The 16,919-nt window shown below is 40.8% G+C and overlaps 1 protein-coding gene across 1 annotated transcript in view; it reads right to left on the reverse strand.

Moving 5' to 3' along the window:
* JARID2 (jumonji and AT-rich interaction domain containing 2) overlaps positions 1–16,919 on the reverse strand; it is a 192,798-nt gene that overhangs the window by 84,470 nt on the left and 91,409 nt on the right. Inside the window, exon 3 of the mRNA XM_044667633.1 lies at positions 11,905–12,074. The gene's annotated coding sequence lies outside the window, so the exon portion shown is untranslated. The remainder of the gene's footprint in view (positions 1–11,904; positions 12,075–16,919) is intronic.

A 16,919-nucleotide genomic window follows, 5' to 3' on the forward strand; every position in this document is an offset into this window, starting at 1 on the left:
AACCATATGGTATGCAAGAATTTTGTTGTAATTTAAAGCCCAGAGTAGATAATACTGGATGGTAACTAAAAAAAAGCTTGAGGCTAAGAGTTAGAGAAGAGTCTATAGTCAAAGTAGTGTATTTAACTAGACAATTTTGGATATCCTCTCTCTGCTTATTCTAAACTCTAACCCATTATTCAAAATTCAGCTTAAAGTAGAACCTCTCCTGTCTATACCAGGTCCCTTAAGGTCACACAAATAAGCACATGACTCTAAACAAGTCAATCCAAACATTTATTAAAGACTAATTATGGGAGGGAGAGAGAGGGAGGTAATTTATGAAGCCCTTACTAGTGCCCATTACAACTACTAGGGAGACAAAAGTCTGGCCCAACTCTTCATGTTTTGGGGAATTTTCCTTTGCAGATATACTAGAATGGTTTGCTATTTCCATCTCTAGCCTTTTTTTCCAGATGAGGAAACTGAGGCAAACAAAGATAAGTGACTTGCCCAGGGTCACAAAGCTAGTAAGTGTCTGAAGCCTGATTTGAACTTAGATCTTGCTGACTACAGGCCCAGTGTTCTATCAACCTCCTGCTCTCACTACTTTTAGGGAGGTTCATTTTTGTCTTTGATCCTTATGTCAAATCTATCAGTCAGTAAAGAAATTATCACACAGATCCTCCAACAAAAGACCACCATAAAAAACATCACAGCAAAACACATTATTCAACCTTTTTTTCTGCTAGGGCAAATCTTCTTTCTATCCTTTCCTTCTATCCAGGACCCTGGGAGAACAGGCTGTAACAAAGCTATGACAATAAAGGCCAACAAAGAGGTCTTGAGCTTCCTGTGATCATAATAAAAAGTTAAAATAAAAATTTTGGAAGTTATAAGAGTGATATAGCAGATCACTCAGCAAATGCAAACCACTTTAAGCAAGGCTAAGTGTATACTTATTCTAAAGTTATTAAGGAAAGTGACTCTGAATCAATGACAGAAAAATGAGTAGGAAATAAGGCTAACGTTTGTTTAAAAAAAAAAAGGGGGGGGGGGTTGATTCTCAAATCAAGAACAATATACATTTGACACCAGGGTCACTAAGAAACCCAGGGATAAAAATTACAAAGCAGGTTGGGAGGTCTGTAAGTGAAACAGCGATAAGAACAAGTGAGAAAAGGATAAAATATAACTACAAAGTAGCAAACTGCTGGTGGAGGTGGAGTAGAGAGTAGACTTTTTTGGCCTACCGCCCCCTTTCCAGAAAAAATACTACTTAGCCCCTTGGAAATTAGTTTTTTTTTTTTTAAATTTTAATAGCAATTAATAGGAAAGATAAATGCACCTGTGGCCATCACCGTCCTGCCCTGGATCGCTGCAGCAGCCACCAGGGGGCAATAGCACCCACTTTGGGAATCCCTGGAGTAGAGGGATTACCAGGGCGGAAGCTCCCTTCACCTGCTCTTTGTAATGTCTTTTAAAAAGATGAAGAAACCAGTGGAAATGCGCACAGGCACACGAATTATGTAACCATGGAAAAAATGAGGAGGAGGAGGAGGAGGAGGAGGAGGAGGAGGAAGCTAAGTAGCACAGTAGAAAGAGCACCAAGCCTATTCAAATGTGACCTTAGAAACTTCCTGGTTATATGACCCTGGGTAAGTCATTGATTCTTGATAGCTTAGTATATGCCACTCTTCACTCTCTGAACTAAAACAAAAACTAAGAAGGTATGGGGGAAAGGAGGGGGCAGGGAGAGAGTGGAGAGGGGGAGGGAGGGAGAGAAAGAAAGAATATAATCAACGAGAGATAAAGGGAAGACAAGTAGAAAAACAATGTCTAAAACTATGAATGAAGGAGGGAAGGAAAGGGAGAAAAGACGACAAAAAGCACTTAATAGTTTAACTTTTCTCTCATGCCTTTTGTGTTCTTAAGGCAACAAAATCAAATACGCCTGGTTTAGGATCTAAATTAACAAAATACAGAGGGTGATTTGTTATGCTGAATGGCAGAACATGCCACCTGACACTTGGTGGTTTTAGAGATGTAACCCCTAAAAGGGTTGTTTTAATAAAGTAGAAAAGCTTCAATTTCTCAAAAAATTAGTTACCTTTTAAAAATCCATGGAATTAAAGTTTTCTTTCACCACATTGTTTTTCAATAACAATTAGAGGCAGATTTCCTTCTCTGATTATTTAAAGTGCATTAGCAAATGTGAAAAAAATCTGAACTTGGATGAGAGCAGTGGAATCAGGAGCAATGAAAGCATCTGCGTTTTGCCAAAGCAGTATTTCATTACTTTTCAGCATTAGCTGGCAATGTCTCGCAATATTTACTGAAGTGCAAACCAAATGTTTTCATCTGGACAAAAATCAAACTGTGGTATGTTACAACCACAACAGAAATCAGTGTAATCCAAAAGCCTGCTCTCTCTAATTTAGGCTGTGGTTTCTACAAAATTGGATCCTTCTCAGGAAAGCATGTTGACAAGACAAACCCCTCAACCCCTTTTCTCTTCTCTCCTCCTCTCACCATTTCTATAACAAATTAAAGATAGGCCAGTTTTGCTTTAGACAAATCTGCTCCCTTTAAGTGAGATTTTTTAAAATGGTAGTTCAAATTCTTTGGATCGAACCAAAACAAATGGGCCAGAGATTATGACCATATAATTTATCAATATATAAGATAGTATTTGACCTATCCATTGACATAATCCAAAACTGACATTATTTCTGATCAAAGATGATGGGAGAAAGACTTGGATGTAGTGCCCCTCACCACCACCACCACATACTAGTAGCAAATTAGGGGAAGAAGGACTGAGGTATCCTTTGTAGCACTACCTTTCAAAGACATTTTGATGATCTGAGTGTTCCTCCTTTGTCATCCCAAAGTCCTATATTATCTCACCACCCCAAGAGTTAATGTTCTATAATATAAGACTAGGAAAAACCCCTCCAAATAAGAAAAATTCATTCTAACTCAGTAATTATACTTCTTTCTCTAGCAGGTATACAAATATCTTCCTTGTAAAGACACATATAGACATTTATACAGATACAAATTGTATACTTAAATATATAAATTCGAGATCTTCTCTTCATATAGACAAAAATCCAAATCAAAGAGAACTCCAGGAGACTAATACAAAGTTGTAGCCTAAGGAGCATCCAGCCAAAAAGAAAAGAAAATTTAAAAACCTGTGGTGATAGTATGAAAACCCTATTCTATTTTGTAAAGAGCACAATCAGGAAATATATAAACAATGTCTTTTGAAAATATACAACTGGGGGGGAGCGGGGAAGAGAAAGCTGGGTAGCTCAGTGGATTGAGAGCAGCTTAGTGACAGGAGATCCTGGGTTCAAATCTGACCTCAGACACTTGCTAGCTGTGTGACCCTGGGCAAGTCACTTGAACCACATTGCCCACCCTTACCACTCTTCTGCCTTGGAGCCAATACACAGTATTCACTCCATGACAGAAGGTAAGGGTTTAAAAAACAACAACAACAACAAACCACAGGCGCGCGCACACAAACACACACACATGTTGGGAGAGAAAGTATGAGTAATATTAAATGGGGAAAGATCAGGATGGTAAACTAAGAAATTAGAAACTGCTTGAATACTCCAAACTTCTGAGGATAGCTGGGGAAGCAATATCATATTTGGAAATAGAGTCCTTGGCCAAATGAGAAGTTTTTGAAGGATAGGTAATAAGTGAAGTAATGGCATTCCAAAAATGAGATTCACCAATGTTATTGGTGTCATCAACATTCCTGATCTCAGTGAAACAGAGCACAATGAACACCCTCTCTCAAACCCCCTGTGTCCAAGTTTTCCTTTTCGCAATCACTCACGTTGAAACAACAACTCTTTGAAGAATTCCAACCGAAGGGAACAGGTTATAAAAGTGGCCCCATTACAAGCAGAATGTTGCCCTCCTAGCAGCTTGATTTTAGGATTATACAGAATATACCCTCAACATCTTCACTGGCCTGGTTTTGAATTTCCTTGCAATTGATGAGAAAGGGGGAAATACCTTTAATTAAAGCTGGCACTCTTCACCCACAATCTTTTCCATATGTCCTATGTAGTCTCTCAATTGCCTCATTTCCCTAGTTTGTGATTTTAAAATCTCAAAAGAAGAACACAGTGAATCAAATATAAATCCACACATATTGTTCAGATTCAATTAAATTTAACAAGTATTCATTTCATTTATTTAACTTGGTTTAACAAGATTTATCATGTGTGCTAAGTAAGCCCTTGAAATACAAAGGTAGCAGAGTCTATTGGGCTGGGCCTGAAGTTTGAAAAAGATCCAAGTTTAAATCCAGTCTCGAGACACTTATTAGCTGTCACTTCACGAACTCTATCTTAGTTCCTACAACTACAAAATGGTGGTGGTAATAATACTACCTACCTCCCAGGGCTGTTTTAAAGATAAAATAAGATATTTGTATAGGGCTCAGCACAGTGATGATGAACCTCTGGCATGGGTGTCGGCACGTAGCTGCAAGCCCCCCGCCCCCCCAGTTCATTACTAGATAGGCAGAGGGACTCAGGAGGAGCTGTTCCCCTTCCCCTGCCCATGCGCTTGAGGATATTTTTTCACATCACCCACACCCCTCTGCCCAGAAGCCCAATAGGAGCACTACACCTCCCTCCCCTGGCAGGGCATATTCAGCACCTGCTGAGGGAGCACAGGCACAACACTCAGCTGGGGAAGGGAGGAGGCACTCCTTTTCCATCCAAGTTTCGCCATCACCACCTTGGCACCATGCTTGGACATATCAGGAGCAGATTAAGTTCTTCTATCCTTCCTTCCATCTTTCCTCTCCTCCCACCCTTCTTTCCTTACCATGCATTAGACCAGTGATGGGCAAACTTTTTAAAGAAGGGGCCAAAGGAAAGGAAATGCTCATTTGTCAGTCTGTTTCTAAGGCAACTCTTTCAAAGTTTCATTGTATTGTATCCTACTCATTGTATTCGTCAGATTAGGAATAATGTCAGCACCCCCCCCCATACAACATTTCAGGGGGCCATATCTGGCCCCCGCTGTAGTGCCCATCACTGTATAAGATGCATTAGGTTAGAAATGTAATTACACAGATAAATATAAATAAATACACACACACACACACACACACACACACACACACACACACACACACACACACCATTCTCACAATAGAATGTCAGATCTCTGACAATAAGCTCTTGTCTTTTTTGGTAAATACTTGAAATAAAAGTGCCTGGTGAGTAGGTGGTCAGTAAATGTGTGCCCATTGGCTGATAAAAGGTACAAATAGATTACTTTGGCAGGGAGGTTAAGAAGACTTGAATTCAAATCCAGCCCCAAAGCTCTGAATAGCTACATAACCCTAATCAAGTTGTTTTCAGTCTAAAATATCCATCTTGCCTACATATTTGCAGAGCAGAGAGGTTCCCATTAGCCTTGCCTGAGCTAGAAGACAAAGAAGAGCAGCCTCTCCTTCCAACACAATTCAAAGTAGGCCACAGTCTGCTTAAAATAAATTTTCCCAGTCTCTCTAAAAGGACCTCAACAAGGGCAGGAAAAAGCTAAGGAAAGTAATCAATGGGAGGCCGGGATGAAGCTACACAGGACAGCCACGGCCAACAAGTAGCCTGCATTACCCACTGATAAGGGAGGGAGAAACACAAATGGAGAGAGAAAAGGGCCCCACTGAAATGAAGCGCTCACTGTGTGCCACCCCGCCTGGCTCCTGAGTCTCCTTCCGGTCCCCTAACAGCTCATCAAGGTCACAAAGCAATTAAAACAGATCATCTTCCTCAAGCAGAAGTATTTCAAGGATCTTCTTTCATAACTAGCCTGATAAGCCTGTCCCTAACAGGGAAATAGCTTACTCAGCGGGATCTAACCCACTTGCACAGCAAAGAGTAGGTTGAAAAAATAAAGAGTTTCAGAAGCCCAGAGTCTGTGGTTTGAAGGAGAGAAAGAAGACTCTGAGGGCGGTGTCACCAGCTCTCCCCAAGAGAACTGCTAGATACAGACACGTTGTGTCACAGCTCAGAAGGGCCCATCCGAGAAGTTGTGGATCCATCTCAAAAAGAGCTTTTTTCCCCTCCCAAACTACTTTATATAATGTGAGGTATTCCCATCTTGTTCCAGAAGGTTCCTTCTGTGCTCAGGGATCGTTTAATTGCTTTTTAGCAGGTTAATCCCCTCTCATTATGTGACCACTATATCACCCCAGGCATCTGCCCTACTTAGAATTCATTCTCCCATAATATTCAAAGTCACTGCTGAATGGCAAAATGTGCTCTGGAGGGGAAAGCATACATACTTTCATAGAGAACTCTATGGGCATCCCTTCCCTCCTCCTGTTTCTATCAACTGGAGGTTGGCAGACAGCCTGTCTCTGAAACTCCTGTGCCATAAAGGTAATGCTAGCCCAGAATCACTAGAGAAAAGGCCCCAAAATGGTGGCTCTAAAGATTTTTTTTAATTAACCTCTTTTAAAATAGTCCAGTGCATCTCAAGTGGTACTTAATGCCAAACATGGCAACCAGAATTCCAAAGATACCATTCATTTCCAATATTCTCCTTTGGGGCTCCCTCTTTCTTTGAAGTGTTCCTATAAAGAAAGGTGGAAAGAGAAATGCTATGTACAATATATCAAAATTAATTTGATCATGATACTTAAAGTAGATTGCCAGTAATGAGAGAAGGGGAAATGTTAATAGAAAGGGAGAATTGGGGTAGAGAAATTTTAGTGCAAATGGAAATTCATTCTATTTTTCTAGTAAAAATGGCACATACAATACATTGTTATTATTGGTCAATATAGACACTATTTTGCCTCAATAATTGAAACTGTCTTAGATTCCATCAAAATGAATAATTCCTTTCCAATGATAAAGACAAGAATCCTCCTCCATATTCATTAGGAGGCCATGGAGGATTGGTGAAGCCAAAAAAAAAAAAAACATCCTCACCCAGTGGTCAACCTGGTAATGAACCTCTCTGAACTAAGTTCTGCTATTCCTCAGATGGCAGACATATCCACAGGGACCAGTCCATGAAATCCCTGCACTCTTAGGCCTGCCAGTGTAGAGCATTCACAATCCCATGCAAATACCACACTAAAAAGAGGCATCAAAACCAAAAGACTTAATATTTTAGATAGAAAAAATAATTCCTTTAAGAATGAAATGAAAGTCCCACTCAGATTACCTAAGTGTCACCCCAGCAATCTGTAAATAATTGAAAATTAGATGAGCAGAAAGTAGAAGCTATTAAGAATTCTGATGACAGGAAATATAACAATGTAAAGATATGTACACTACTCTAAACAAGCACATGTCCTCTCCACATGCAGCAATGAAAGATACTAATTATGCCTTTGGCAAAGGGCATGTGAGCTCAGGCAGAGCAGCTATTTAGAGGTAAGAACACTGCAAACACCAGGCATATTTCTGCATGTTTGTTCCATTATCCCTTCCATTAGAAATTCTGGGTCAAGATATTAAAATGGGAAGGGAAAGACACAGGCCAAATGCAGCTAACTGATCTTTAAATGCCTTAAAATAAGATATGAAGTTTTCTGTGGCTTTTAAAATATCAGATTAGTAGACATAGATATACCTTTATGCACAGTTTTAAGTGTCAGAGACACCTTTGAGGATTTCTACTAATGCAATTTAGAAAGGGAGAATATATCAGAGGAGAAAGAGAAGAGAGGATAAGAACTGTTTTCTTACCTCTGAACTTTTTATTCCATGTCACAAGTATAACTACTCAGACTAAAACCCTCCTTTATTCTACATTCTACCTTCTTAGTTTTTACACTCTTTTACATATAACCCCAAATGGAATTGAACATCTTTAAAGAGAAATATTCTAGCTGTTCTTGATTCCTCTATCTAAGTGAATCTTGCACCAAAGCATTTCTTTCTTATCAATGATTAGTTTACTAAAAAATGCCTAGGGAAAGTGGTCCTTCCCAAACACAAAAACAATAGACAATACCCTGCAGCAAAATACTTTTTCTATTAAAGTCACCAAAGACAAATGACTCCAGTAACTGCATTCTGTTTAGGGCTTTGGTTTTATGCTATACAGTACTTATGAGGTACCTTACAAAGTAAATCTCTAAAACTAGAGCAAGAATGATAAGGATTTGGATTCCACAAGGTCAAAATACATGTAAATATCTAACAAGGGAGCTTGCAGTCACAAAAACTGCTCTTCTGTAACACACACTTCACATGACAGCTATCCATGCTATGCCTTCCAACACCCCTGACTATGAGAGGCTATTCAAAACAGTTTGTATACAAAGACACTTTCTCAGGATTTCAAAAGCATTCTGCCTTGCCCCTTCCCTTTAAAACTAAACAAAAAACAACCCTAATATCTTAGTTGTATATTTTTCAGGAAGCAAGCAGTAGGAAAAGAGCCTGCATTTTTGCTAATTCCCCACATTAAGACAGCTAAAAGTAAACAGAAGGACATTGGCTCAGGGATGCAAGCATGAAGTTTTTCAAGACTCACTGCATCTTTCTGAGGCTCCAGAAACAAAGGCTGGTCTGGGAAAGGTTCTCTCCCTTTGAAATGGGATGATTCTCTTTTACCTGATGACTTAGAACAATCAAGTTGGCCATCTGATAAGTTTCCAACAAATGTCACTTGAGAAATAAACCCAACAGGATCTCTGCCAAAGAAATACCAGCAATCTGAAATATCTAATAAACCATATGTTGATATGAAAGCAGGAGACATATTATATTTGTTGTTTTCTTTCCGCTAAAAGAATCTTGCTTTCTACAATCTCTCTCCTTCGAAATTATGATAATTCACACAACTCCAAACTATTACCCCCTTCAAATTCAGGATAAACCTTACTAATAAATGTGTATAATATATTCCCTCTAAATAGGTATGGTACTACCTCTTATTATCTACTCCATAGACAACAGACACAAACCCACCCACCCAGGGCCATCATCCTGCAGTCATTTTTAAGGTCTCCTTTCCTCCATGATGAAATCATCACTGATTACATCTCTACAATGGCTTGTAGAAAGTTTTAAATCTTATTTTTCACATCCAAAATCTCAAACTTCCAAATCACTTCACTATCATAAAGGAGTTATTCTTTATTTTTGACCCTCTGGAGGTCAGATCTTTGACTGCACTAGTGAAAGATATTCTCCCTGAAGAAACATCTGCCCATGGATTCAAAACCATGAACCCATCTGTCATTCACTCTGAGAGAGCTGCCTAAGGTTTTTAAAAGTTTATGTGGTTTCACAGACAATTATAACCAAGGTCTTGAACCCAGGAATTCCTGACTCAAAGATCAAATTCCTAGTCCATGTCACAATATATTATTGAAAAATTAAAATACTTGCAAAATGGTGACATTTTCTCTGGACCTGTGTACATTCTATTATTAGTTTGTGAAATTCTCTCCCATCTATATTAATCTAGTCATCTTTTCCTTTCTTCAAAGCTCTATTTCAAAAATTTTCATCTATTACATTATTCATTAATAACACCCTTACTAGATTCATGCTGAATTTTTAGTCTTTTAATTCATAAGTGTTCAATCACCTCCCTTGAACAAAAGTTCCTTGAAGACAGGTAAAATGTCTATTTCTTCTGAAAATGCCTAAGTATATTAAGGTCCCTGCATGATCAACCCTGTAAATATTTTATCAATCTTGGCAGCTGAGGGAGTTGGGCACTGAACAAATGTGATGGAAGTTTAGGAAGAGCTAATCAGCACCGAAGAGAGAAAAGAACAAGAGTTAAAGGAAAGGGGGGAAGATGAGAATCAATCAGAATTACATGGATCTGGGAATGAAGGACAACATTTCTTCAAAACTGGCTAATAAAGAATGATCCTGAGAGGCAGAGCCAAGATGGGGAGGACAAGCAGGGAAATCTCCAACGACCAAAAGAATCCTCTCCAACCAATCTTGAAATAATGCTTCAAAACAATCCTGGATTTAAGGAACCAATAATGAGATGGAATCAAGTAGCTCTCATGCAGAGAACAACTTGAAAGGTGGGCAGAGAATGTCTGCATCACTGGGTGAGAGGGGAGCCAAGCTACAACACCCCACATCTACTGTAGCAGGTTCTGAGCCTAGGATCCAGACAACCTCCAGACCTTAAGACCCAGCCTGAACCAACAAAAGTGCATCCTCCCACACACACCTTTAAGTTCCAAGGCTAAGCCCAAGCATGCAGTACAAGATGACCCACACAGCACGCTTGATTGGTATAAGCCCAGAACGAGGCCCAGAGCCCCAGCCCAAGACTACAGTGGGGACTTAAACTCTAGCCAGAGGCAGTCTGTCCAACACACCTGGACTGTGTAAGCCAGGGACACCCTGGCCCTTACCAAAGCACAAGGTGAATTTACAAGCCCCAGAGCAAGGCAGTCCACAAGGTGCCTGACCTGATCAAATTAGAGTAAAACCCAAAGTCACCTCACAAGCCTGAGTCTAGATTTTGAGCCCAGCACAAAGTAGCTCACTGGACTATGAGCTCTGCAAACCATCAGCAGCCTCAGGAAGTGATTGAATAAGTGATAGGAGGTAACTCTCAAGAGTTCCCAGGCCATCATACCACCTCTGAAGAACTGAAATCTGCAGAAACCCAGAAGTAAGAGCAAAGGGAAAATTTAAGTTACAGGATTCCCTTCTCTACCCTGAGAACAGAGCCCACCTTGAAAATAATAGTGAAAGTCAAGAAAAAGGCTAGGAAAATGAGAAAACATTAAAAGGAAAAAGAAAAACAAAACACCTAACTATAGAAAAATTTTATGGAGACAAAGAAGAACAAGGCACAGACACAGAAAAGGAACAATAAAAGCAAATACATGCAAAGCTTCAAAGAAAAATGGAAATTGGTCTCATGCTCAGAGCTCAAAAAGTATTTCAAAAATCAATTAGGACAGACAGAGGGAAAATGGGGGAAATGGGGGCCTCCCCCCAGTCAGGCAATGAAAGCAATGCAAGAAGAAAATAACAGCAGAATTGGGCAAAAGAAAAAGGAGATTCAAAAGTCATTACATTTGGACAACTAGAAGCTAATGTGACAATAAGTAACGAATCAAAAACAAGGGACTGCCCTTTGGGCAGTCCAAAACAGTTTTGAGGTTGCCATTTGTTCACTTGAAATTGAAGGTGGATGCAGGAAGTGACGAAAGCTGCTATCTTTTAAATATGATGGTAACTTCCTGTGGAGGTAGTGGGCCCTTTGAACTTGATGTTAAAGGATCTCTGGTGAGACCTCAGGGGGCTTCCCCTCTGAATTGTCACATGGGTAAGTTAGGCTGACTTCCTTTTTCTGCCCTTGGCATTTCTGGAGGCTCTACCCTCAAGGAGGCCTCTCTTGCCTCTCTAATTGTAAAAGGGTTTGTGGCCAGAAGCCTTGTTTAATTAACTTCTGTGCTCCTTTGCTGGGGCCTCTAAATTCGTACCTAGTCTGGACCTCTGGTCTGGCCAGAGTTTCTCTCTCTCAATTTCCCTACCTTTAACCTTGTGAAGAAAACATGTGATTCTCTTGTGTCAGATAATATAATTTATAAAACTAATAACTTGAAGTACCAGACATTAATATTTTAAAACCTACATTCTCTAGCTCACATTTTACAGATAAGGAGCTGAGGCAAACAGGGTTAAGTGACTTGCCCAAGGTCACAGGACTAGGAAGTATCTGGGCATGGCCCAAAGTAGACATAGAATAAATGTTTCTTTCCTTACCCATTCCTAATCCTCTTTTCAAATGGGATTCACTCTACTTTAACCTCATCAGCAAATCCAGACTAATACTTCCAAAGAGCCTAAATGCCCAAACCGTCCCTATGTAGCAGTGGGCTTCTTGCTCTCCCCAAACAGCTATTTGCTCCAATCCAAGTCCTACCTCGAAGGCAGAGAAAGGTAAGGAAATCTTCTGTCTTAGGCTTCCTTTTAGAGAGGTCCGAAATCTGAGTAGCTGGAGGGGGCAGTAAAGGCTCCACTATCTTGACAGGAGTTGTGCTGGGACTGTTCGGCTGGGACTGAGCAAACTTCCTTTGTGCTTGAAGCCTGGGCCTGGGAAAACAAAAGATACAGACATCCTTCAGTGCAATGGGCAAGCTCCTGTGCACCTCCCAGTCTCCCCCCTACCCCCGTACCCCCCAGGTGCTCCTGTCTACCCTGACCCCAGAAGCTCCTGCCCCAAACCCCCCAATTGAGGCAGGTTCCTGGCACTAGGAGCACCCATGCCTAGGGACAGCAAACTGGGGTGATTGGCTTCTTTTGCCACAAATGCTGGAGCAGAACTTCCCCAAACCTCTGGCTGCCTAACAACACAGTGCGGCTCTGGAGAGCCATGCACCAGGCCTCCCTCCTTTACCTTATGCTTCAGGCTAATGACTCCTATCTCAATGAAAGCCCTCATGAGAGACTTTCTGCAAAGTTGCCTCCTGACAAAATCTATAATCACGCCCCAACAAGGACACTTTGTCACTATTTTCTGAGATTCTCAGCAGGATCGCTAGTCACAATGGAGCTCCCCAATGTTGTGCCCACATGCCCGCCTCTCTCCTAGCCCTGCCTGGCCCCAACCTCTCTGCAGAATTCTACAGTGACTCCTTCCCTGTGCTACTGGGAGGCAGGACAGAAGCACTGTGCCGAGCACTTTACCAGATACTTCATCTTCCTTACAACCTTGGGAGATGGGAGCTTTAATACTCCATTTTACAGACAAGGCTGAGAAATGGTTCTATTAAGTGACTTGCCGAGGGTCACTGAGCTAGGAAACACACGGGGCCAAATGTGAACTCAGATCTTCCTGCCTCTAAATCTAAGCCTTTATCCAACATATCATCTAGCTGCCTCAGTAGGCCAAGCTAATTTTTCCTAAAAACTCTCTTACCTATCCTTCTTGTTTTGTCTTAAATCAGTGATTCCCAAAGTGGGCACCACCGCCCCCTGGTGGGTGCTGCAGCGATCCAGGGAGAGGTGATGGCCACAGGTACATTTATCTTTCCTATTAATTGCTATTAAAATTTTTTAAAAATTAATTTCCAGGGGCACTAAGTAATTTTTTTCTGGAAAGGAGGGTGGTAGGCCAAAAAAGTTTGGGAACGACTGTCTTAAATGAACATCCTTCTTCTCTTGGGACTTATATAAGGACATCTGATAAGGCTCTTCTATTCAGTCCACTTTATGGCCCTCTCCCACAATGGCAGTTTTAACCATTGGCCTCTCTCTCCAAAACTGCTTCAAAAATGTATTGACCTGGGAGTAGCAAAGTCACTCCATGGATAAAGAGCCAGGTCTGACAACAGGAGGACCTGGGTTCAAATCTGGTTCAGACACTTCCTAGCTGTGTGACCCTGGGCAAGTCACCTAACCCATATTCCCTAGCCCTTATTAATATCTAGCCTTGGAATCTTTAATTGGTATCCATGCTAAGAGAGAAGTTGGTTCATAACCCTAACCCAAACTGACTCCTAAACTCTCATTCAATTTTAGCAAATTCCTATCATTTCATTATCTCAGTATCAACTCAAATTTAATCAGATAAAATCAAAATTATATTAGTGACCCCAAAATCAAGTACCCTACTTGTCTCATCTATTTCTACCTGCACAGCAGGCTCAAAATCACAGAGGCTCAGAATGTGGGCACCACAGCTGCCTCCTTGCTCTCCCCCTGGATCCCACCCCACCACCAAGGTCTGTCCATCCATCCTGCTTTCATTCTCTCACGGTCCTCTCCCATCAGACTGGGGGGCCTACACACTTCCCAACTGCAAATCAGCCAACAGCCTCCCAAACATCCCGCCCTGCAGTCTCTCCTTTTTAAAACATCTTGGACCACAGGGCCAAAATAGATTCCCAGAAGGCCAAATCCAATTACCTTTCTAAGTCCTCATTAGCTTTTCAGACAGGCAAAGATTCAGAACTCTGACCAATGGAACTTCTCTGAAATTTGATTTTTATTGCTATTCCCAAGATGTGATGGATATTCAGAATTACTATAATACCCCAGAAGGCAACTGAGTTAACACTGTAAAATATCTGGATTTCTCTTAGGATTCTTGAGCTACAGAATGCCAACCACTAAAAACCAAATTGTAAGAACTAGTACTGTAAAAATAGCCCCAATCCCACCCCCTCAGTTCTGGTTTAAAACATTGATGAGCCTATCCACAGGAGGATTTGGGCTGTGACTTACATCCTGAGGGATCATGCATGCCTACATGTGTATACACAAGCCACCTGTGTGTACACACGTACCTACACATCTTTCCACTTGAGCCCACAGAGTATTTCATTTGTCTTTCTGTCTCTTGAACTATAAACAGAAGGTACTTCATAAATAAAAGGCTTGGAAAGCGAACCCCCAACAGTACCACTGTCATTTCCATTTTAAAGGTGAGGAAGCTGCGGCCAGGATGTGCCCAAGTTCCTGGGCTGAGAATGAGGACATGGGTCTATCCGTCCTCTGCTCTCTAAAGTCCCCTGGGATAGACCTTAACAGGAGAAGAAAGGTAAGGCAGCCGGGTACTCTTCAGATCATTGAGGTAAAAATGGGTACCAACAGAATTCTATTCTGGGTTCCACTTGACCCCTCAAAGAGCATTTCTAAAGGAAGAACTCTAAACCCTGGGCTTCTGCAGAGGACAGGGAAGCAGCTGAAAGAACTCCCAGGTTCCAAAAGCCATGTCAAATCAAATAGCACTATGTGACTTATGGACAGTTAGATACATTTTGATTTATGGTCAAAGGGACACCAATCAAGCTAGCCTACCTCCTGTTCTGGTCTAAACAACACCTTGAAGGGAGGGTGCATGAGTGGATGGGTGTGTAGGGGGCAGAGATTTGCTTTCATCACTTAAACATAATACACCCTTCACTTTCCCTACTAAAAAAATAACAGCAATGTGACCATTTTGTTTCATATACACCAATATTTAGAGAAGGTACAGACTATGATTTATAGTCCTGAGCAGTGAAGGAATTTCATAAAAATACTGTCTGCATGGGAACAGGATGCTATGTGTTTATTACTTTTTCAAAAGTCAGCAACAACAAATGCCACACATTATGAGACGCCTGCACAGCCATAAAGAAAAACAAACACACAAACACAGATGAAGAGCAGATGACAGAGTAGGATACCATAAGATATGTTACACTCTCAGGATCTCAGAGATAAACTCTTTCTCCTCCTGTTTAAAGAAAAGGAACTCTGTTACTGGATGACCCATGCAGGGTGGCTATGGAGAAGAAAGCAGGAAAATAAGCCAGAAACCCTCATGAAGAAGTTGACTAGGAGGCCCCAGAAAGGATCATATTAAGAAAAGCAAACCAGCCTCATTTAAAGAAAGGAAAGAATCTGTCACAGTAAAGAAAGGCAGATTAAGAATTTGGCTTCTAATCCCTGTGATCCTTAAAGAGTAAAAATGTGTGGACTTTGGTTTTGCTGACTCCATATAACCAAAGGGCTCGACTCACACTGCTAAGACAAAAGGCCCATGCCTACATTAAAGTTCCCAATTTTAAATTCTGTTTTCAAATTTTCATTATAAGGCAAATAAAGGATGCACAAGAGTTCCAGATTCCTAAATCCATGAGCTGGAGTGGAGAAGATAAATCAAAAATCATTTAAGCAATCATCAAGAGGAAGGGATGTACTAGCATGTGGTGGGTATAGAAAGAAGCTATCAGGGGCAGCTAGGTGGATCAGTTAATAGAAAGCCAGGTCTAGAGATTGGTGTTCCTGGGTTCAAATCTGGTCTCCAACAAATCCTAACTTTAGGACTCTGGGCCACTTGACCCCTATTGCCTAGTCCTTACTGCTTTTCTGCCTTAAAACCAATACACAGCTATGGGTTTTGGTTGTGGTTGTAGTTGTGGTTGTTGTATTAAAGTAAGCTATCAACTAAGGGGAAAAATATATTCTTCCAAACCCAGCAATTTCCACAAAGTCTCCAATTCCTACAGCTATAGAAGCTCCTGGTTCATCTTTCCCAGGGAAGCAGGGCTCAACAGCCCTTCCGACAGAGAAATGTCCTTTTTTTTTTTTTTTTAAGGGGGTAAAATGGACAGTGAATTCTTCAATCAACAAGATTAGAAACTTGATTTCACTTCCTGACAAAACTCTGTAACAATTTATAATGTTTTCAAGAACACTTGTAAAGGAAAGCAATGATTGCTACAAGACAGTATGGGTTCATCCACAACAAGTCCTGCCAGACTAACCTTCTTTGACCTTTTAATCTTGTTCTTTAATAGGGTTACTAGATCAGGAGGTTGTCAAATACAGTCTGCCTAGATTAAAGCAAACCTCCCTCACTCCATCTTTGTAGACAAGATAGAGAGATAAGACCTAGACCTTTGTAATGACTAGCTACAAAATGAAGTGATTAAAAGACCAACATCAACTATATAAGGGTACTTGCAGAAAGGTGTCATTAGTCCCATGCTTGGTCCAGTTGTGTTCATGTTTACAAATGAAAAGGAGACAGGGATGGCATGTTTTATCAAGCTTGAACTCATCTACTGCCTTCTCCCCATTCTACCCCCAGCATCTATATACCCACATTTGTGGCAATTACTGAAGGAGACAAAAAAATTACTTACAGGGAGAGAGTTGTAGTGATCCAATTAGGATTCAGACCAATTTAGCCCAAGTCAATGAAGTGAATTCTTCAGAATGCCAAAATACATTAGGGAAAAATATAATCAGTAAAGTTAATACTGCTGACATCAGGAGAAAAATTATAAATATTGGTGACATGACCTCTTTTCCAACCTAATCAGCTTACACCAATTGTCAGTATTTAACCGCCCTGGCATGGTGTTCCCAGGGCTTGTAGGAGGTGCCAAGGTGATGATACCAGATTGCATGGTGTCTGTGAAAATGTGAATGAGAACATTCTTC

This window comes from Gracilinanus agilis, chromosome 1 (genome assembly GCF_016433145.1).
Source record: "Gracilinanus agilis isolate LMUSP501 chromosome 1, AgileGrace, whole genome shotgun sequence".
NCBI classification, from domain to species: Eukaryota; Metazoa; Chordata; class Mammalia; order Didelphimorphia; family Didelphidae; genus Gracilinanus; species Gracilinanus agilis.